Here is a 22,048-nt window from a genome sequence, read left to right on the forward strand (position 1 = left end):
GACAGATTAATGCTAGAGAGCCAATTTGTCAAAACGAAATAATTATCGACAGAGTAGGCATGGGAATTAGAATCTGTATTGTTCTGGAAAGAAGTGGATGAAGACAGTTGTGTGTGTTTGAATAACGTCCCTGATCCTTGCCAGCTCTGTGACTTAGTGAGATCTGCCTGAACGTCAGTCTCTCTGGCTGTGGAATGGAGACAGCGGTTCTCACAGAATGATGAGCATTCACATATTACATAGCATGATGTCCAGGCAGGGGCCCAGCACCGTGTCCAGCTCATAAGCAGTTCTCAGAACACATTTGGTCAATCAAATTTCTGTTACCTAAATTGAGCTTACCCTGGCTTTGGAAAAGTAATTTGACAATGATTTCTTAGTTTTCAGCTGAACAGCTAGGGAGATACGGGCATCTGTTCTGTTAACTTGCTTCTGAGGCTGCTTGAGCTCCATCTTTGGTTGTGTGTCTGTGCATGTGTGCATGTCCCTGCACACTCATCCTTGCATATTCGCATATGTGTGCTCATTCCCAGGCCTCCAGATGACTTGGGCTGTCGAAGACTTTGATAAGGTCCAAATAAAGCAGGGCAATGGATCATCAGCTTCTGGGGGTTCCATTCAGTTCCCTAGATGGAAAATCACCTACATTCTCACACCCTCATGGCGGAGAGCTCACTATTTAAGAGCATAGATTTTATTTCCAAAGAGCCTGATTCCAAATCACTGCCCTGCCACTCTCCTTGGGTAACCGATCCTCTGGGTCTCAGTTTCCACATCTGTGAACCAGAGGCAATAATGGAGCCACCTCACAGAGCTGTATGAGCAGGAAATGACTCAGACTTTAGCGCAGAGTGACAGCCTACAGCGGGGCCTCCTGGCCCTGATGTGTCTGTTTCCTGCTTGGCTTGGGTGACTCTGGGAGCTTTCAATGTGTCTTCCAGGGAATGCAATTCCATCTAACACCCAATGTATAAGCAGTGCAGGCTTGGCAGATGAAAATGAACTTATGGGTAAATACAAAGAATTGCACCTGTCGTATTGGAACCCATTGAGAAAGAAAAAACTCAGTCTATGTGTTAAATCTTAAAAGACAGATGTCTTCCAAGTGTATTTGGTGAGGAGGAAATGCTTGGAAATTGATCCCCTTCATCTTTTGGCTGGGTCTTTAAAAGCCCTCATGCTGAGCAAGGCTAACCATGTAAGGAGAGGGAAAAAGATTGCCTTGGGCAACCTTCTAGAAGTTTGACCTCTAGCCATCTTCCCCATCACAGCCCAGACATGGCTACTGTCACAGGACACCTGCAAGGCCCAAAGCCCTGGGGCAGTCTCCCCTCTGGCCACCCCCAGCATGAAACTCTCTGAAAATGTCTCCTTCCTCATCTTGTCAAAAATCCACCTCCTACATGACTGGGAAGCTGTCAGTGTGATCTATAACCCCCAGGCAGGCCTGGAATGTGAGCTAAATTGCCTGAGTCACTAGCAATGATAGAGTCATTCTGCAGGAAATTGGAAATCAATTCTTGTCATCACTGTACAGAACTCCTTTATCAAGAGTTCCAGCTCAACATGTAATGCAACCAAGAAGGACTTGAAGACCAATAGGGCAACAACAATAAGAGAAAGGACTCTGTGTGTGTGTGTATGCGTGTGTGTGTGCCTGCCTGCACGTGTGTGTGTCTCCGAAAACATATCAACATCCAAAGACAGTGGCCGAGACTCCTCAGCTCGGGCTGACGGCAGATCTCAGCATGAGGCGGACGGAGACGCTGCCTTCTAGGGAAACTGAGGACAGAGTTGTGCATCCCCTACAGAGTCAACTCCAGATGAGATGCTTTCCCTGGAGGCCACTGCCAGCCCTCCTCAGCAGACACCTCTGCCTGTGCTGGGTGCACAGAAGACAAGAACAGGAAGAGAAATGCTCCCTCCGATATAGCACTCTGATATCCTCCAGAAATTTTTAGGTGACTCATCCCAATAGCACAAAGGATTTTGGTCTGCTTTTTATTTCTGATGGGCTCTGCTTGCGTTGTTTGATGTTTTTATCTTCGGAGAGGCAACAAGGCCATAAAAGTCATCCTAAAGATTTAAGTGCTGGTTCTGACTCTTACATATATATACTCACATATACAATATAGAAAAAATGCCGAATTTCTCTAAAATATCATTTTTCTCCTGAGAGTTTCTGGTTATGTAGGGGAAATAAACTCTTGCTTGGTTTAGCCACTATAGTTGCTTTTCTCTTATTCATCAGCAAACTGTATAAAATAAAAAGCTGGCACATCAGCACATCTGGAGGAGAAACCTATTGATGGTGGATAAGAGCACAGGCTGTGGCACCAGACAGACCTGAATCTGTGTCACATCTCTTGCCTCTTACAAGCTGGGTGGACTTGGGCAAGTTACTTCTCTTGCTAACCCTTAGTTTCTTCATCTAAAAAATGAGTATGATAATAGTACCCACTTCAAAAAATGTATGTCGTATTTAAATGCAAAGCACTTAGCCCAGAGCCCAGCACAGAGCAAATCCTCAGCAAATGTGGGTTATTTCTGTTAAACTGGTTGTTTCAACAAGGTCAACGTGCCAATTTCCTTGAAGGAATGATTATGGATAAACTAATTATACCTTTTTCTTTTTTTTTTCCCATTTTTCAACCATTTAGGGGCTTGTGTGCTACCATGATATTCATGTTCAGAGGTTAGTGGGTCACATAAATGAGTCTCTAAAGACTCACTTAGAGAGAAACTGAAATTGTCAGCTATTGCCCCTTCCTTAAAATTAAGAACAGACTCAGGTCTTTATAAGGTCTCTAAGCGTGTCCCAAGAGGAGTGTCAGGATCAGGCCCCTGTGTTCCGAGGGACAGAGGACTGAGCCAGCTTTCCACTTAGAAAGCAGAGCAGGGGACCTAGGGGGCAACATATCAGAGACATGGGGGACTCTTTCCCTGGCCCAGCTCAATGAAATCTAATCTAAGAGATGATTGAAGCTTTCCCTCCATCACGAGCATTGAGCTCCAAATGCAAATCACTGGGGACAGAGGATACACGAAGCTGAATTCTCTTTAAAGTGTACATGACTGACATTAGGTTCTCCCTGGAAAGCCAGGTATCAACGGTTCATTTTACCAGGCGTTGCTCTTCAATATTGGTCCAATCATAGCCCCCCATTTCTGTCCCTGAAGGGTTTTCCAGGCCTGACACCCCTTCCTCCATATGAAATCAATTTGGTGCCAAAATAGCCACTGGACACTGTGTAAAGCCATGTTGCCTCCAAGCAGGGCATAGGGGAACCTCCCACCTCCCACCTTGGAAACATCAACACAAGACTTGCCCATGGATATGCTAGGGCCCATGGCCCTGCACCCCAAGCTGCCCCCAGCCAGTTGCATGATAAGGTCTGCTGGGGACCACAGGCTCCACCAGATGGGGGGCGGGGTGGGGGGTAAGGGGAGGATGGAGGGCGGGGTGTGGGGGCTGCAGCAGAGAGTGCTTTGCAGTCCTCTTGGACTTACTGATAGACCCCAGGCCCTGGCTACCAGGCTCTGGCCTATCACACAAAACCCTTCCCTCCTCTGGGAAGGTGTGGAGAAAGCAGAAATCCTCTCTCTAAAGCAGAAATGTGGGTGCACACACACTTGCACAATTTAAACACAACTTCACTAACACTTCCCAACAGCCTGTGAAACACTCTGGGCAAATATCATCATCCCAATTAATGGGCAATCAGACTGAGGCTCTGTGAGGTTAAATAACTTGGCCACACTCAACCTGACTCGTAAATGCAGGCCCCAGCTCTCTGCCTCTCTGCGTGGCTGCCCTAAATAACTCCCAGATGCTCCATGGGGAGGCACATGAGGCCACCTTGCCCCTCAACAGCAGCAGAGAGGTTTTAATTTTTTTTTTAAGCTAGAGATGTTTTCAATTGTTCCAGCCTCTTTCAGCTTTCTCCTCTGGATGAAGAAGCTGGCTGGCGAGCCTGCCTTGCAGATGGCCGCTGCTAAATGCCTAACAGCTTTAGTCCTGCATTTGGGGGCAGGCGATGGAGAAAAACAAAGGATCCTTAAACTGTGAAGGGGCCTGCCCGGCTATAGCACATTCTTTTGTGCTGATATTCAAGATGTGAGCTGTGCGCCTTTCAATATTTTTTAGTGTGTGATGCTCGAGGATCTTTGAAGTTTCTCTTATGGAGAAAACATTTTCTTAAGTTATTGGTTTTTTTAAAAAAAGCAAAATATGGAATCCTTATGATCTCAGCTCTCACAGCTCATAAATACTTATGCAGAGAGGTAGCCCGACTCAAGAGGACTTTTCTCTGTGCTCCAGGAGGAATAAAAGCACCGCACCTCACCACGTGACCCAGTTACCACGGCCCCCTATCAGATGGAGAAGGAGACATAGTTCCCCTAGGGCCACCCCTGGAGCCCACAGGGAAGAGGCTGAGCCTGCAGCCACCTTCCTGTTGGCATTCAGATCCGTGCCTCTGAGACTCATGGCCGTGTGTGGAGATACCTTCCTCTTACTGCATCTCCTTAGCCTTCCATTCTGGGAAACACTGTCTTGCCCCAACTGTAAAAGTGATCTTCCTCAGATGCTGTTGCCAACCTGGCACTCCATTTCAGCAACCTTCTGGACTCTCAGTGGCCCACTGCATGAATGCAAAACCCTCCAGCCCACAGCACCCTGTCACTGTGGCAGCTCTTGGGGACCCGTGTCACCGGGCCAGTGTCCTGCCTCTAGGTGGCCTCCTCGGCCTGTCATGACTTGTCCCAGGGCCTTCAATAGTTTCTTCCTTCATGGTGTCTACAAAATGGTGCCTTCGGCTTGGGAGTCAGGCAGACCTGAGTTCCTATCCTGCTCTACTTCATAATGGTTCACACCTTTGGGACAAGGCCATTATGAGAACTAAGCAACAGGACAAAAGACACAGCCTCATACCTTCAGAGGAAGCCTCTACCAAGTCTGAGAGAAGAAAACCAAGTGTTTGCTTCCATCCACCCAGGTGGAGAGAGGCAGTGTTAGAGCTGTGTGTACATCTGTTGGTGTTTCCTTTTAGTAAGATGCTTACACGCACGTGATATATGTGTCCTTAACACTCAGAGGTAATCCTTTCCCCTTAGCAGCACATCCTGATTCACCAGACATCTCTCCCATAATCCCTTCCTCTCTCCCTAAAGAGACTGCCAAATTGTGTTAGCTGGGCTTGCTAGCCAGTCCTTCCCTGGACAAGCTCAAGCATTCCCTGTGGGTGCTAATAATCCCTGCCCTAAATCCCGGCCATTTGGCAGGAGAGCACTGAAGACAGGACAGAGGACAGAAAGGGGATATAAGGATGTGGTGGGGTGTTAGGGCAGGCATCAGCATCAGGAGCTCTGTCACAAAGCCTTGTCCCAGTGGTGGAGCAGCCTGGGGACTAGGATTGAAGGGTCTGGCTTATCCCCATTGGGAGGCAGTTAGGTCCCACTGATAACCCGTGGTTGGGAAAATTAAAAAATGGGTTGCCAAATTGGGGATCTTCTAGATTAGAGTAGCTGCTTCCTACTGCTGAACAATCCAAAGATATGTTCAGGCAATCATATACCTTGAAAGCTGAATGTCAAGTTCCTCTGAGGATCTTCTCCCTGGTAGTGCATGACTGGAGGTATCTCACGGGGGATGTAGGGTCTGGGAAAGACTGCCAAATGACAGGGAAAGCCACTCAGGCCACTTCAAGGAGAAGCCTGGAGGCTTAGAGGTTAAGACATGTACCCCTGTTCCACCAGAAACCCACAGTCCATGCAGCCAATGCTATGGGGTGTGGAGAGCTTAGACCTATGGGGTGAAGTAGGCATGGTCATCCAAAAGATGCAGAGTGTGATTAAGAGGTTAAACAGAGAACTGATGTTCAAAAAAAATCTACCCAGAATTGGCATAGAACTCAGGCTCCTACTCTAACATGCCAACAGAAAGTTGAAAGCAGACAGTCCACCAGCGAGAGAACATGACAGCAGCCCAGGCTCCATGAAGCCAACATTTCCATGACCACATATCCCAACAGCACGCTGGCCTCCAAAGAGCTCAGCATTACAGTCAGTGTGATTCATGGCCATCACAGCCTCTATAAATGACAACCATATTACAATTATGACATGAAAAAGGTCATGGCTACCTACACACAGTTGCCAGACTTCCAACAGGATTACACTCTATATCAGAGCATCCTTCTTTTGCTAACCCCTATCCTGTTAGGCTTCTGATCTTGGGAAGGAGCGACTTCTCCAGGAACCTACACAATGAGGGGCAGAGGCCCTTCAGGACATGCAACCATTAAATGTTCAGGGGCTTTTGGCCTGTTGTATCTGAGTCCTGCCAAAGCTGAAATGCACACTCAAAATCAGGCTTCCTGTGTTGCTGTGGAAAGTCTCCTATCAATGACCACCTGAGCCAGACTGAGATTCAATGTTCATCTCAGTGAAGGGGAGAGGGCACCAGCTTATAGGCCAGACTAATTGAGAGGCTGTGGCCCTCCCATCCAGAAAGACCAGTCATCCCCAAATCCAGAGGCTGACAAGATCATCTCAGATTGCTCTGCCACATGACTATTAAGTAGTCTTGAAAGGAGTGTCAATGGCCAGGAAGAATGGAAAGCAATCTTTCTTTATGGCAACATTGTGGTCTGTTGGGGTTTCCCTGCTCCCCTGTCCCTGCAAATATGGCCCATTGTGCTGATAACAGCATGGTGACTCCTCACCAGCTGCTGGCAGGAGGGCAGGGCTGGGTAGGCAGCTTTCAACAGGTCTCAGCAGTAATGGGTGCCCCTGAGACACTAGTCTCAGAGCAGTAATTGTAAGTGGTCCTGGGTCAGAGAACGCAGACTGTAGTCCCCACTCTCACTCACTAGATCCCAGACAGATCTGAAAGCCTGAATTCCTATTGGCTGAGGCATCAGCAAAACCAAAATCTTCCCCAGCTTTGAATGACCTTGAGCCACATCCAGGTCTTTCCTTCAGCTCCAGCCTGGCAACCAAGGCTGACGTGGGGATAGGCACTGCATGATGGGCAGGGAGTCAAGACTCTGTTTAACCTCTTAATCACACTCAAGCCTTAACTGCTTCTCAGGGCTGTTTTCTCACCAACAAGTGTGATGGGGTACTAAAGAGAGGGGGATAATAGAGTATTTCATTATTATGACTATATAACAAATCATCCCAACACTCAAGGCTGTGAAACACCCCTTTGTTATATTCACAGGCTCTGGGTCAGAAACCAGGCCAGAGCTGGCAACCCCTCAGTGTCTGAGGCCTCAGCTGGAAGATTCAAGCAGCTGGAGCTGAACAGCTGAAGCTCCCCCAGCAGCTCTGTCTCTGCACAGTCTCTCCTTGTGATCTCTTCTGCATGGAGGCTCTGGGGTAACTGGATTTCCTACATGTCAGCTCACAGTCCCTAAGACACGTGACCCAAGACTGAGAGCAGCGGGGTGTTTCCCTGACTCAGATGACCTGGCCCAAGAAGTCACACCACATCACTTTGGCCAGTTGCTATTAACTGGCCGATCACAAAATCTATCCAGCTTCAATGGGAGGGAACAGAAATCCTTCTGTCTTTGGAGGGCTGTCAATGTCACATCACAAGAAGAGCAAGGGGTGGGGTATGTACTGATATAGTCATCACAGGGTAATATGGTCTACCCCAATATCTCCCTTAAGGAGCTGGAGCAAAGAGTGCATGTCACAATGGCTGTAAAATCACTTGGGAAAAGTTCCTGTATTCCATAAACATTCTGCACCCTATTGTCCTAGACACCATGGGGCATCATCACACACCCCATATTGGACACTGGGCATGTGCCCAGGAGGTTCTCATTCAGAGGGGAATATGATGGGGGTGCTAAAGATGCTTGAACCAGATGCTGCAGGAAGGAGGAGGGAAGAGGATGGAGAGCTAGAAAGACAGGTGGACAGACTCAAGCATAACTTGAACCAAAACCATTGGCAAACCATCAAGGGCTGATACTTTGGTGAAGCAGAGTAATAATGTCAGAAATCCTGGGGAGATGGGAAGACACTCAAATTTTTTTTTTTACTTTGTTTTTCAATTTTACCATTTTTTTCTTTTGCAGTAATACTGGTTTACAATACTGTACATGATCTGGGAGCATAGGCTAACACCTCTTTAGCTATGTTACCACTCTTGCAGAGTCTTATACTATATTATCCCCAAACCCAAGATTCATTCATTCAATCACTCAATCATTTATCTGAGAGTCCCTGAAGGAGGGTCCATTACATGCCAGGCATTACGCAAAACTGAAAAAATGAACTAGATTTGGCCTGGGGCCTCAAGGAGACTAAAATACATACTTTAAACAACTTAGGCAAAATGGGTATGGGGAGAAAGCCCCACCACTGCTGCACCCTCAAGGCCTTCTGCCACTTTTCCAAGAGTGGAAAACCAACCCCCACCACTGGGGCTGCAGACCTTCTCCAAAAGCCCTGGAAGGCCCTGGTAAGCAAAGTCCTCAGCCTCCAGACACCGGCCCCCAGAAGCTTAGTGATCCTCCCTTCCTGGTCCCTCTCCCAGCCCCTGCCTTCCTCCAGCCTGGCCTCCATTAACACCTCCATGTCTGCTACAGCTTCTATTTCCCCACCATTTGGGGTTAACTTTTTCTGCCGTTCCCTGCAGGGTTTGTGAGGCAGCTGTTAATGCCATTTGGAAACTGATTTTTCAGCCTCCTCAGCTCCTCTTAGAAAAGACCACAGTGCCATCCTCTGGTGAAAGTCTGACTTCACTTGCCACCAGCTTCCCTCTGCAGTTGGAGGGTAGCTTTCAATGGTTCCTGGGGCTCCTTCTGAAAAAACACTCCTGCTCCATGTGTGACCTCACTGCACCCCTGCAGCAGGAGTCCTGGAAGGGGAATTATGGGAATCAAGAGCAAGTCAGCAGGACAGCTGGATCCAGAAAGAAAAAAAGAGAAAGCAAGAATGCTTGGGCTTGGGCAGGGGAGTGAAACTGTGGCCACCCTTTTGGTCAACAGGGAACTTACCCTGGGGATTGAGGGTGGCTTGAGGTCTCTCCTAAGACCTGGCTTCACCAGCAGAATAGAAATACTTGGAGGGGCAAAAATAGTGTGGCCAGGGGTCTATGTTGGAACCCAACAATCTGCATGCAAGCTGTCAGCCTGGAAAAATAAGAAATGGACAGATGCTTGCTTACCTGTATATGCAGTACATATTTGTGCCTGGTATTTTCTCAAAAAATGAATTTTATTATTGTGTTAAAATACAAAAGGTATGTATTTCTAGACACACTGACTCCTTTTTCTAGATTCATTTGTTCATTCGGTGCACATTTGATAGTGTCGGGCAATGGTCTAAGTGCTAAGAATAGAAAATACGCAAAAATTCCCACCTTCACGTAGCTTGCTTTCCAGTAGGAGGAGACAGACAACAAGTAAAATGTGTAAGTAAAATATATAGTATATAAGAAGGTGCCAAGGAGGACAACTACAGCAACAAAGGGTGAAAATGAGAGACAGGGTGAAGCCATTGTAAATAGGGCTCAGAGGGAAGGCCTGAAGTTGATACTTAAGGAAACACCAAGGCTGGTGGAAATAAACCATTTGCTTCTGGGGGAAGAGACTTCCAGCAGAGGGAACAGCAAGATAAGGACTTGCGATGAGCACATGCCTGCCATATTTGGGCAACACTGAGGTGCCAATATGGCGTGATAAGAATGAGTGAAAAGTAGCAGAGAAGCAGAGAGATATTGGGTCTAAAGGAGGAATTTTAGGCCATCACAGAGACTCATCTTTATTCTGATGCCAGAGGAGTCCTTGCAGCATCTGAGGATGTGGTCTGATTTACAGGTGAACCTCTTAACATGTACTGGCTGCTTACTGTGGATTGGAGAAAGGGAGACAGAGGTATAAAAGGCAAGGGACTTCGGGGGCTACTGCAATAATGCTTGCAAAAGAAGAGGGTGGATGGACCAGGGAGGTGGCATTGGCCACCCAGGAGATACCGTGATGGTAGAGCCGGGCGCTGACTCATAGATCTATAATGCTAAATGCATAAAGCACACAGCTCCAAAGGCCCCGAGTGTGTGGACCATGATGTGCCAGGTGATGTCTGGAGCTGTGTGACATGTGCTGTCAGATGCCTATGACATTAACACTGACAGATTAGACATGGTATGAAAAATGGGAGTAGGCAGGGGGGGCGCCACGGTCTTAGACGGAGCAGCAGGAATCCTTGAGTCACCACTAAGTGAGATGCCGACCACAGCAGAAGGAGTGGGTTTGGGAAGAAAGATAAAAAGCCCAATGTTGGAGCATTAACATCTACAGATGCCAATTTGACTCTTGTGTAACTGCTTGATTGGCACATTTTCTCCTGCTGGGCCCTGCATGCATACTGACCTGGAAGATTCTGTGCAGAGTGCTTTCAGAAAGGAGGCTGTAAGAGATGAGAGAACAGGCCACCTGCCAGAGCCAAAGCTGCCTTCCAGTGGGGAAAAGGCCTGGGTGGTGTAGGCAGGTCTAGACCGTGGCAGGAGAGCCAGACAAGGGACAGCTGTGCAAATGTCCCATGGTCCCCCAGGAGAGGGGTGTCCAGGACAAAAATGGAAAAGAGTGAGTTTGAGGAGCACATTGGATTGGCCTTATATCACCAGGATATTGGATACCTTCCTGGTGCCTCCTTCTCCATGAATCTTTCCTGATCTACAGCCCTCAACACCCTAAACACACCTTTATTCCAAAAGATCTCATGCTCTACCCCCATTCCGGTGGCCACGAAGACCAGACCACAGTGTGACAGACATCATATGCAAGGCTGCAGACCCTGGCATGCCAGGAGCCCAATTCTCCCTCTCAAGAATTTGTGATAAGAGACAGATGTTTGACAGTCAGTGGCAGGTGGTGGAACAAAGATGGCCACATAGGGAAGGTGTGTGGGGCTGTCATGTTGGGCCACACACAGGAGGAACAACAGACATAGATAAACAGCATGCAAGGGATCACCTCAGGCTGATAGATGAAGAGACCTCAGTGCCCGACTCTCCAGGCCTTCTGTAAGGCAGGGCCACCATGTCACACAGCTCCAGACATCACGAGGCTCACTTCAGTCTATGTGATCGGCGCCTTTAGAGCTGTGTGTGTGCAGTGTGTTAGAAAGGCAGACCTCCAAGGGAAGCCAGGGAAAGGCAGTGCCCTGGAGCTCTCCCCAGACAACTGGGAAACGGGCTTGGTAGGGGCTGAGTTTCCCCAGGTCAGGGACTTGGATTCAGTGCACGATCTGGTGAATCCCCCACCCAGAATGATCTAAATCCCGTGTGAACTGCCATCCCTTTCAAGCAAACTCATCTGTATACATCTCACTCTCTTTCCTCTGGCCCTGCCATCTTTGCCGGTGAGAGAAGCTATTCCCAAACTGTAATCTACAATTAACACCTCAGCGGAGAGCCTGCTGGTCAAGGATATTTGAAAATCATTTCTCTCTTCCCATCGTCTTCCCTCTCCAGTTGCCTAGAGCCTGAGGTCCACCACATGTAAACCTCCAATTTATTTATGTTGCAGCTCGTGAAGAGGAATTCTTAAACAGCAACTTTAAATTTATTCACATTTCGAGTACCTTCCACATAGCGGATACATTCCCCACAAGAAAGTCCTCATGTATTCTAAGCACATTAAGAAGCCCACTGTTTGCATACCCGTTGGTTTTCTGAATATCAGAGTGTCCTTCTCCTCTCCAGACTGCCATGATACGCCAAATAATTTAATGCTTGTTTTAATAAATGGAAAAATCAGAGGGCAATTCAAATGCTGAGGCACGAGATATTTTCCACAAGACACATTTCTGTTTCCTCAGGTTATTATCGAAAACAGAAATTGAGCTGTGTGTTGATGAATCCAAGCAACAGCTCATCCATTTTGAGGCTTCTGGAAACAACAGAATGGAAGGTTACTCTCAAATGCCTGGTGATCCGGTACATGAAGGCTCAAGCAGCAGTGGGCACACACCAGCCTCAGCAACCTCACCAGGGAAGTTGTGGAGATCGAATATTCTGGAACCTTACTTCATAGCTATGGACTCAAACACCAGGATCTGTGTTTCCACCAGCCTTCCAGATCATCCCAATTGACTCTCGAGTTTGAGAGCCAAAGAGTTGTAGACACTAGAACTCTTTAGATAGTGACAGTAAGTGCATCCTTTAGGAGGGTATGTCAAAATGAGATTCGAACAACATAGTCACAGTCTCTGAGGAGAGGCGGATGGCCAGGCAGGGGTACCTGGCAGCAGGAAAATCCTAACCATGTTTGCTTTGTTAGGGTCATTCACTTTAAAACATCAGTGAAGTTCTAATGATGTGCCAGGAATTAGGGGCTGGGGACAGCATTAGCAGTAGTCCCTGCCTACATGAGCATCCAGTTTTATGGGAGCAGCAACGAATCCTATAATCACATGTCATGTGAACACGCATTTGGGGCAAGCACAGAGAGGGGGTCTCACTCTGACTGCAGCAATCAAAAAGTAGCTATCAGGGAGGAAACCCTGGAAAGAGCAGGAGGAGTTGTGGAAGGAATGAGAATCACCTGTAGGACAGAAGCATGTTCAGAAAAAGGGCCAGATGGGCCCACGAATTGGGAGAGGCGTGTGTGGGCTCTGTGCTTATAGGCCAAGCTCCAGGCACCATTTTATGCAGAAGAGGCATGTCTGGGGTTCAGCATTGTGTCCCAGAACCAGCTGGGACCACCTCTAAGCCTGCTTGCCCTCCCCAGAAAGGATTTAAATAGTCAATTCCGGATCAGATGTTTGAATTCTCTTGTATATTATTCCTGCTCGTCATGTGCCACCTTCAGGCTACCGCTAGCACCTCTGCATACAGAAGTTCAGATATGTGTGGACCTCATTGACAGAGACAGGGGCAGTATCGTGAGGGAGAGAATGAAAACCAGGGACCATGGGGTCAACATCCTACACGGGGCAGGGAGGCTTCTCGGCACACCCACCAGGTGACCATTCAGCTCCACCATCTACTGGCTGACCAGCTTTGGGTCAGTTATGTAATTTCTCTCTGCTCAGTTTATCTGTAAAATGGGCATATAATAATCTCTAATTTATAGGCTCATTATATAAAAAGCACAGGCTCATGCCTGCAAATAGCAAACTTTATACGTGATGATATCCCACCACCACTACCATCATCATCCCAACAAGCAGGAGCAGCCAGTCCCCACTCAACCCTAGAGTCTGATGATTGGAGCAGGGAACTAATGGTATGCCAACTACTGGTCACAGTGAGCTGATAGACAAAACTTCATCTCAATCCAATCCAACCCTATTCCTCACTGGAAGTTTGACTACCCTCTACAACCTCTCTCCTGAAGTTTCCAGACCGTTTGACTTCTTCCTCTGAATGGGAACTGACGACCTTACCAGGAAGCTCATTCCAATTGCCAGATATAGTGATTTGACTCTTGGACTTTAATAGTTCTAAAATTCCAAGATCTATGTTATCCCTTCTGTTGATTAGTATAAAATTGGAAAATAGGCCATTATTTGTGCAACATCTATCTTTTTTTTATGTCCAGGGCAAATTTTTTGCTGCCCCTCACATTGAGAAGTGGAATCTAATTCCCCTCCTCCTGGACCTGGGTTGGACTTAGTGACTTGTTTGGCCAGTAAAATATGGCACAAGTGGCTCTCACCCAAGTCTCTTGAAACACTCTTGAATATTAGCCAGTAGCCTACAAAAAAGCTAAAGTAGTCCCACAGAGATGCCCATGTGGAGAAAAATAGAGGCCCCTTACAATAATGCCAAGATAACACCAGCTGGCAGCCAGCACCAGCTTGCCAGCCATGTGAGTGCACCATCTTAGAAGTGGCTCCTTCAGCTGGTCTATCCTGCACATCCACTCAACTGATAGCTGGGGAAGCAAACATGTCCTGCTCAGATTTCATACCCCTTAGCAAAATAATTATTGTACTAAGCTTCTAAATTTGGAGAAAATCTGTTATACAACAAAGAACTGAAACATCATGACTTACCACTTATCTGAGAAATGGCCTTAAACTCCTTCAAAAAAAAAAAAAGCATTTAGGAGAGCCATTAATAGCTGCTCTGAATTAGTACTGGAAACTAAATATAATCCAAATGTTGGTTCAATGATTCTTCTGGATGATGAAGCACAATCTTACTCTCCTATACATCATTTACCCATCCAACACTTTGAAGTACCCGCCACACTTTGGGCACAATGGTGGAGACTATGGAAGACATAGAAGGACCAGCCAGTGTCTCAAGAAGCTCATACTCTAACAAAGTCTCCCAGGTGAAACAACATGTTCACTGGGAAGAGGGGCTCGCACAAGTCTAAGAAGACCCAGAGAAGGGAGAAATCACTCTGCCTGCTCAGAGATGACAATGAACTGACCCCAGAGAGATGAAAAAGATTTCCCAGTTGCAGAAAAGGAGGAGAGGGGGTGGGGTAGAAAGGACTGGCACTTTCAGGGATCAGTAGGAAACAAGAATGGTGGAGGAAGCAAAGGGTATGATGCAAAGAATGAAGAGATGAGGCCTTGAAGCTGGTCTGTGGTCACATGGAGCAGGACTTTGCAAATGAAGTTAAGTTTGGATTCGAACTTGAATACAATGGAAAGCAACTTCGAGATTGTAAGCAAGGGCACAGAAGTAGATTTGCATTTCAGAAAGAACAGTCTGACTGCAGAGATAGGATTTAAAAGAGGGCAAGCTGGGAATCTTTTCAATAGCTTGGCCGAAGGTGATGAGGTGGTCCCAAATTAGAGTGTGGAGAGAGTCCAAGGAAAGTTTGCAAGACCCAACTGGAGTTCAGATAGGGGGCAGAGAAATCTGCCAAGGATGAGAAATTAGTAAAAGATCATTCCAGATTCCTTGCTTAGGAAGATGCCATTCAGCTGACCACCCACTATAACTATACCAGCAATGGTAGCAGGAGCAGCTTGAGGTCCTTCTCAGATAGCTCTCTCCCAGTCCTTGGGACACCCCCAAACCCTGGTTTCATTTCAAATCTTCAAAAACAGTCCAAATGTCTCAAATTTCTTACATGGGTATTTGCTTGAGCCTCTTCATTCCCACTTGCTATGATCCTCTTTTTTCCTCAGCTCAAAAGGATTAGAACACACAGCCAAGTAATGGAGAGAGTCTGTTCTCCTAAACCCATGCAGGAAGAGACCCTCTTCAGGTTTTCAGATATCCTTTTAAATGATTCTTTTTAAGGATGCATCAAGATCTCGTGTTGGAAATATTTGAGCATACATAAAAGCATAAAGAATACAAAATTCACCCACAATCCTATTTCTCAAAGAGATTATTCATATTTGGGAAGTTCCTTTCAATTCTATTCTTACATATTTGCTTTTTCTGATTAATATCATAGTATAAACATTTTTCCAGGTCTCTCAGATTTCCTGGAAAATATGCTTCTTAAATGGCTGAATGGATTCCAACATGGGTGTACCGAAATTAAGTTAATCCCTGTAATTCGACATTGAAGCCATTTCCATACATGCGAGTGTGTGTGTGTGTTTCGTTTCAACTTTGTTTTTGTTGTTGCTGTTATAAAAACCTTATGTCAAGCACGTTTGTGTATAAATCTTGGGTGTTCTCTATTTCTTAAAGACAAATCACTAGAATGGTCCAAGGGTTTAAAGATTTGAAAAAGTTTAAAGGTTTGAGGTCTTAAAACAAATTTTTTCCCAAAAGAAAAAAGAAAAAGGATAGTTTTGTTGACTGCCCTTGCTCCCTACCTTTCCCCAGTCGACGGGAGAGGAAAACACGTGGCCATACTTCCTGGAGCCTGAAGTTTCTGGAAGATATTTACTGACTCTCTCTTGGTGGAAATTTGAACCGCCTCCCCTCACCCCCCACCCCAAGGGCCCTTCCCTGTGATTTACAGCTGGCCTGAGCAGGCTCAGTTGCCACAAACAATGTCATCGCAGGGCTGTCGACCAAATGCAGCAAAACCTCCAGGGTCATTCAGCCTCTGAGCAAACACTGAGGAACAGTGGCTGCTCTCTTCTGCTTCCAAAGGAACATGCTGTTTTAATAACCCCCAAGAATGCTTTTGTGAAGTCCTTCTGCTCCCCAGAACTTTCCTGTCAGATCTGGAGTCTGTGCAGCTTATTCCCTGGGTCTGTCTTTCCTGAAACGCGAAGGCTGGCCAGCCACGTCCCTGGCCACGTACACTATCAGGCCCCCAGACCTGTGCAAGGACCGAGGAGCATGGACCACATGTCTTGGCCCAGATTGCAGACGCCCCATCCAGGAGCTGGACAAACGTCAGCTGGCTCAATGTGGCCCTGTCTCCTCCAGCCCTTTCTGCAAGATGCATGGAGCATCCTTTCTAAAATCAGACTTGTTCCCGAGTGGGGTGCAGGAGGGAAGGTGTGGGATGATTTTGAATCCCACCAAGTGCCAATCACTGCAGAAGAGTGGAGAGCAGAGCCCAGGAGAAGAGCTGCACTCCAGGCATGCTCAGACTCCATGCCCGAGGGTAGCCACGGCCTGAATACACAGGGATTTTGTGTTCTCAGCACAGGAACACCTACCTCTTTTTAGAGGTGATCCCAGAAGAGGTGGCTGGTAGACAAAGGTAGAGTTAAGTGGAAGTAGGAAATGGATTGGCGGAGGTCCACATGGCTGGGTTCGGGATGAGAAACCAAAGCTGGGGGAAGTGCCTTCATCTCAAACTTTAATCCAAGCTGAATGGACACAATAGCACTGTATTTTAGAATGATCACTCTGCAGAGAGGAGATTTGCAGAAGGCAAGACCTTGAGGCTGTAGAATGTTAGGAGGAGGCTACAAGGAGAGAGATGTTAAGACCAAGCCAGAGAGGCGTGAGGGGCTGGAGGGGAGGAGGACCTTGTAGATATCAAGGAGGCAGAACTGAGAGTAACTTGGTGACTGTGCAACACTCAGGAGAGGACATGTAATAGACTTCAGTTTCCTCAACAATGACAGGGGTGCCTGCTGCAAAGGGATTTTGTGGATCAAGTTAAATGACACATGCAAAGCACTTAGAGCAGAGCCTGGCTTATCTGACTCATCAAAGTTTAGGCCCTAAACTAAGTACAACGTATGACAGTATTTTATAAGCCTGCAGGTCCAGACCAAATATATGGAGTCGAGCATCAACATGTAGATGGCACTCAAGCCAGGGGAATGGGCAGGACCATCCAAGACAAACCTGCACTGTGAGAGCTTGAGAAAGGGGGCTCACATGTGAGGGTGCTGATGCCAAGATGCTGGAAAGGAGTGAGAAAGGAATTCCAGTTGAACCAGAGAGAACATGTCACAAAAGCCAAGAAGGAAAAGTGTTTTGAAAAGAGCCCCAGCTGATGGGCCAATGCCAGAGTCCAGCTCCAGTGAAGAGGACTGAGAGAGAAATCCAAAAGAACCAAGGAATAAAGAACAGGCAGACACAAAATAGGTTTAAGAGAAGTGGAAGCCAGGGGACGCAAGGCCTCTCATGCCGAGCTCAAGTGTCCCGAGTGCCCAGTGCAACTCATTTTTATTGAATAAACTGCCCCCCTCCCCTCCTTGTTAGTTACTAGACAATGAATCATTCTCTTAGTAATCACCGCCAAGGTTCTGCATTATCAGGTATTCTACTCCCTTTCTAATCTTTGCTCTTTCTCAGGCTTAGCTTTGCTGACACAGAAAGGACATCATGGTCTGGACAGATTCAAGTTACCAATTCAAGCCCGTGCTGACCAGTCTTCCAGTCACGACCTTGAGATTCTCCTTGTCTCAGCACCTCACACCTTAGGGGTCTCCAACAGGCCAAGAAGGACAAAGATGGACCCGGGGTGAGGGGTGGGTTTATCCCCAGAGAGGCCACCGAGAAGGGTGTTTTCAGTGGTGTGGGTGAGTGGGCAGTCACTAGAAAGGACCAGAGCATGCCAGGAAGAAGGTCACAACACATCATCTATCTTGGAGAAAGAGGTGTACCCCAACTATAGGGAATTAAGTCTGTCGTGGTCCAGCTGGTCTGTTCCACCATTTTATAACAATAATTATACAACAGTTGTTTATGAAACGGAGTTAGAAAATATTAAAAGTGAACAAAGAAACCCAGAAGATACAAGTGTCGACATAAGGCAGAAGCATTTTTAAAGGTCTATCATGATATCAGGAACAAAAACAAGCAAGTAGAAAAGACAATTTAATGCCTTAGCTTGAGAGATTGGCTGAGACTAGAGTTCAAGAAAGACACAGAGATGACTCAAGGGCTGGCAAATATAATGGAAAACAAGAGTGGAATTTGGTCCAAAACATTAAATGGTGTTGAATGCAACTTCACGACTGTATCAAGGGTAATGGAAAAATGTAGAAACATAAATCCTCATGCGGACTCTATACCATAAATATGTGCAATTCCTCACCAGCCGGGAAGCTGGATGAGGACTGGGCCTCACTGTATTCTTGGGTCCTCAAGAGCAGTTATTTACTGGCAGATATTGGAGCTGTATAAAACTCCACCGGCCAAACAAAAGGCCCAACTTGGACCTCCAAATCCTGTGCACATCACCAAAGGGAACAGGTTCTCCTTCCAACATCCTACAGCAACACCATTTTCACTGCCTAGAGCCCAAGAATCCCAAGAGCTGTGTTTCCCCGACCACTGCATGGTGCAAAGCAGACCAGTATCAACAGTCAAGGTCCTAGCAGCCCGGATGGAGTGACTCATGCCAAGGTCATTCTGCACAAAATGGCTCCAAGGCCCTCTCCTCATGTTTGCATTGCATGTGGAGACTCCAAAAGAGGCTGGATTCCACCCCCCTCCCCAAAAGCAGAGGCAGAGACAAGCTCAGAGTGTTTATTCCAGGATTCCAGGAAGCAAGAAGGCAGCAGTGGGAAGAGGGAGACCAGAAGGGAGAAATAACCAATAAAGGCTGAATTATCAAGGTCCCCACTGTACACAGCAAAGCAATTAACATGCACTCAGCTATTCCTTAAGGGCTCAGGGATGAAACACAGCAAGTGCCACTTTCCAGTTCGTTTGCACTGTGTCCATAGTCTGTCCTGCCTGATCTCTGGGAAATATTACCCTTCAGAAGTACAGGGGGCTGGGGTGTTTATTCACAAGACTCCACCTTCATCCACGTTAGAGCATAAGCTAATCAAGAGAATGGTACCCCATTATCTTTGCCCATCTATCGGTGAGAGCAACAGAAGAGTTCACCTTCACTGAAGGGAGGGGACTATGCAAGGGTGTGACACATCGGGGTCACCAAGAGTGTGTCTGTTGTACTAGGTCAGCTGTTTTCAACCGGTGGCACCTGGAATCACCTGGAAAGCATTTCCCAAAAAGCAGAGTCTGGCTATGCCGCAGGTCCTGATAAATTGGCCTGGCGTGGGCCTGGGCCTCTGCATGTTTAAAAGGTCGCCAGATGAATCTCACATGCAGTCAGGTAGATAGTGACTGGGAATTGGGCGAGGAGATGGAGTTGCTGGGAGAAAGCCACCTCAGCCATATGAGCCATGACCTTCCCAGGTGAAAAGTAATCTGTTTTTCATCCCCTATGAAACTAGCCAACCTCAACTTATTGCACAAATTCTCCCTTTGTCTCTGGAACTGGCTGGGCTCCTGCTCCTCACTCCGCACCACCCCCCCACCCACCGCCTGCACTTTCCAATTTTCCATAGCCCCGCGCTCCTCTGGCTCCATATACTTTGCTCCCTCTCCCCACCCCTACCAGTTATTTTATTTCCTTTTGGGGTTTGATTGGAGAATCAACCACCAGGAGATGTGTATAATGAGAAATTTAATATAAGACTTGACCCCATTCACCTTTGGGAACTGGTCTCTCGGGCTCTGTGAATGGTTGTCAGTGTCTGGTGCCTCAAGTCCACGGGGCATGTGGGCAGGAATAAAGATGGAAGAGGGAAGCAAGGAAGAGGAAAGACAGCTGGTACCCCTGAGGATGGGCTGAACTCACGCAGGTCTCATTGCCTCCGATGGGGCTGATTGGCAGGAGAAGCCCAAGTCAGTCAGAGGAGCCCAACGCCAGCAACACAGGGGCCTGTGCTGACCTGCCGTGTGGATGAGAAACAAGCCTGCTAGTCCACGTCCACCTGCAGACCTGGCGTGCAATGCCCTGTGACCCAGTCCAGCCCAAAGGAAGCCAGGCAGGTGGGGTCCCAGGGCACCCAGCTCCACCTGGGTTAAGGTGACAGCCACAGATGGTACTGCCCACAGACGCGCCAGAAGACTTCCATCAGTGTTCTGGTGAGAAAGGTTTTAAGTGCCAATTTTATTTATTTCACTTTCTCTATTCTGTAATCAAAAGCAGATTGGTAAAATAAATAACATAAGCCGGTGGTTTCTGAAGCGCTGGTAAGGTTTAAAGGAAGGAGCTTTAACCTAAAAACTGCCCCTTTCTTTGGCTCTCGTCTTTCCTGTCCCTTGCCTTCTTCCTTGCAGATATTTAAAGACATTTTTTTCAGTGGTGAGGGTTCACTCTTAAGTAAATCTAAATATTTAATAAGAACCTACTTTGTGCTAATACTACTGGGGAGGAGGCAGGAAAAAGAAAAACTGTCTGGCAAAGGTGGTAGAGGACCCCATGGAGAAGTCAAGTCTTCACCTCTCACCCAGCTGAGATATCACAGGGCCCACGCTGTCTGAGCCTCTTTGGCTGCTCCCCCAGCACCTCAGGACCAGGGTCCAGGACCCCTCATTACCACTCACTATAACTAGGCCCATGCAAAACAGAGTCTCCCTGGGGCCCCACAAGCCTGGGACTTGATATTTATTGGTCATTGCTGTTATACTAAAGAAGTTTAGCTGGTGGCCTCTGCTCTCTAGGCACTTATCTCCAAGAAAACCACACTGATACACTCAGTGAACATCAGACCTTAAAAATATAGGAGCTTCCTAAGTTGCAAATGAGGAAATAGAGACCGTGGAGTGTCGCTAGACTTATCCACGATCACTCATCCAGGAACCAACAGATTCAAGTTACTGACTCCTGACCAGGGATCATTCTATACCACTCTGTGAAATAAGGACTCAGAAAGGAATGCAGTCTACTTACCGTAAGGGGTGGGCCAAGTCAGGCAGCCCCTCAGATCGAGGGCAGACATTCCTTTGAAGTAGAGGTAACACCTCAGGGAATAAAAGTCTACTCAGAAAGGATCATCTGGAGTTGAGGTCTATGGAGAATCCACTGGCCTCTCTGCTCAAGCAGTTAACACGTGCTACGCTGTCTCGCAGAGGGCTTGGAGATGAAACACAGCCAGCCGCCACACTTCCCAGCACAGCTGAAAACAGTCTGCAGGGCCCTATCTGGAGCAAATCGGTCTCACTGGAGTGAAAAATAGCAGATGTCGGAGTTCACCAGCAGCCCCAGGAAACCCAGCCCTGCTGCCCTGGGCTCTGCCCTCACAAATCATCCTTGCACAAATCGCTCACTCACACAAGGCAGCCTCTTGGCTCCTGGCTTTCCTTCTGCCCTGGAGGCCCATCTGTGGCTGCCAAACAGGCTCAAGAGCTGGAAAAGAACCCCAGAGTCTCCTCAGGGCCATCATCCAGGAGGCTGCTGGCTCCAAGTCAAAGGCTCAGAGACATATCGGACTTTCAAGCCCAGCAGACCATCAGCATCTTCCAGTCTAAAGCCACCGTTTTACAGGTGAGGGAACTGACTCAGCAGGTTGGCTCTGAGGCTTTGACAATGATCCTCACCAGTGATCCTCGGAAAAACTCAGGCCTCCACTACCCTGAATACCTCCATCAAAGCCTTGAATGAGCATCCTGATGTCTGTAGAGCAATGTGCCCTGCTCTGCTGCCACCCACTTAACCAGAACTGTTTTCTAAACTCTGGGGAGATTTGCAAGTCCTGCTGTTGTGCAGCCATCACAGGCCAGGCAGGCTCATTGTTGACTTGGGCAGACAAAAAAAGCACTTTGGTGCCTTCAATGTATTTGACAGGCTTTTAATGCCGAATCAGAGGGCCAGACTCACAAGCTGTCCAGCAGGCAGGGAAGCAGCAACTGAGCACTAGCCTTTGTGAATCTCCCCTTTTATCC

The 22,048-nt window shown here is 47.4% G+C and overlaps 1 long non-coding RNA gene across 2 annotated transcripts in view; it reads right to left on the bottom strand.

The window, feature by feature from the left end:
• LOC119240138 (uncharacterized) overlaps positions 1-21,715 on the bottom strand; it is a 61,528-nt gene extending 39,813 nt beyond the window's left edge. Inside the window, exon 1 of one of the 2 annotated variants that reach the window (XR_005124086.2) lies at positions 21,057-21,715. This is a non-coding gene — a long non-coding RNA (uncharacterized LOC119240138). Of the gene's footprint in view, positions 1-16,563; positions 16,764-21,056 lie in introns of those variants that run through there. The other variant, XR_005124085.2, reaches the window with a different exon arrangement.
• Positions 21,716-22,048: the final 333 nt, after the last annotated feature.

This window comes from Talpa occidentalis, unplaced genomic scaffold (assembly GCF_014898055.3).
Source record: "Talpa occidentalis isolate TD23 unplaced genomic scaffold, MPIMG_talOcc4v2.1 talOcc4.12, whole genome shotgun sequence".
Lineage (NCBI taxonomy): Eukaryota > Metazoa > Chordata > Mammalia > Eulipotyphla > Talpidae > Talpa > Talpa occidentalis.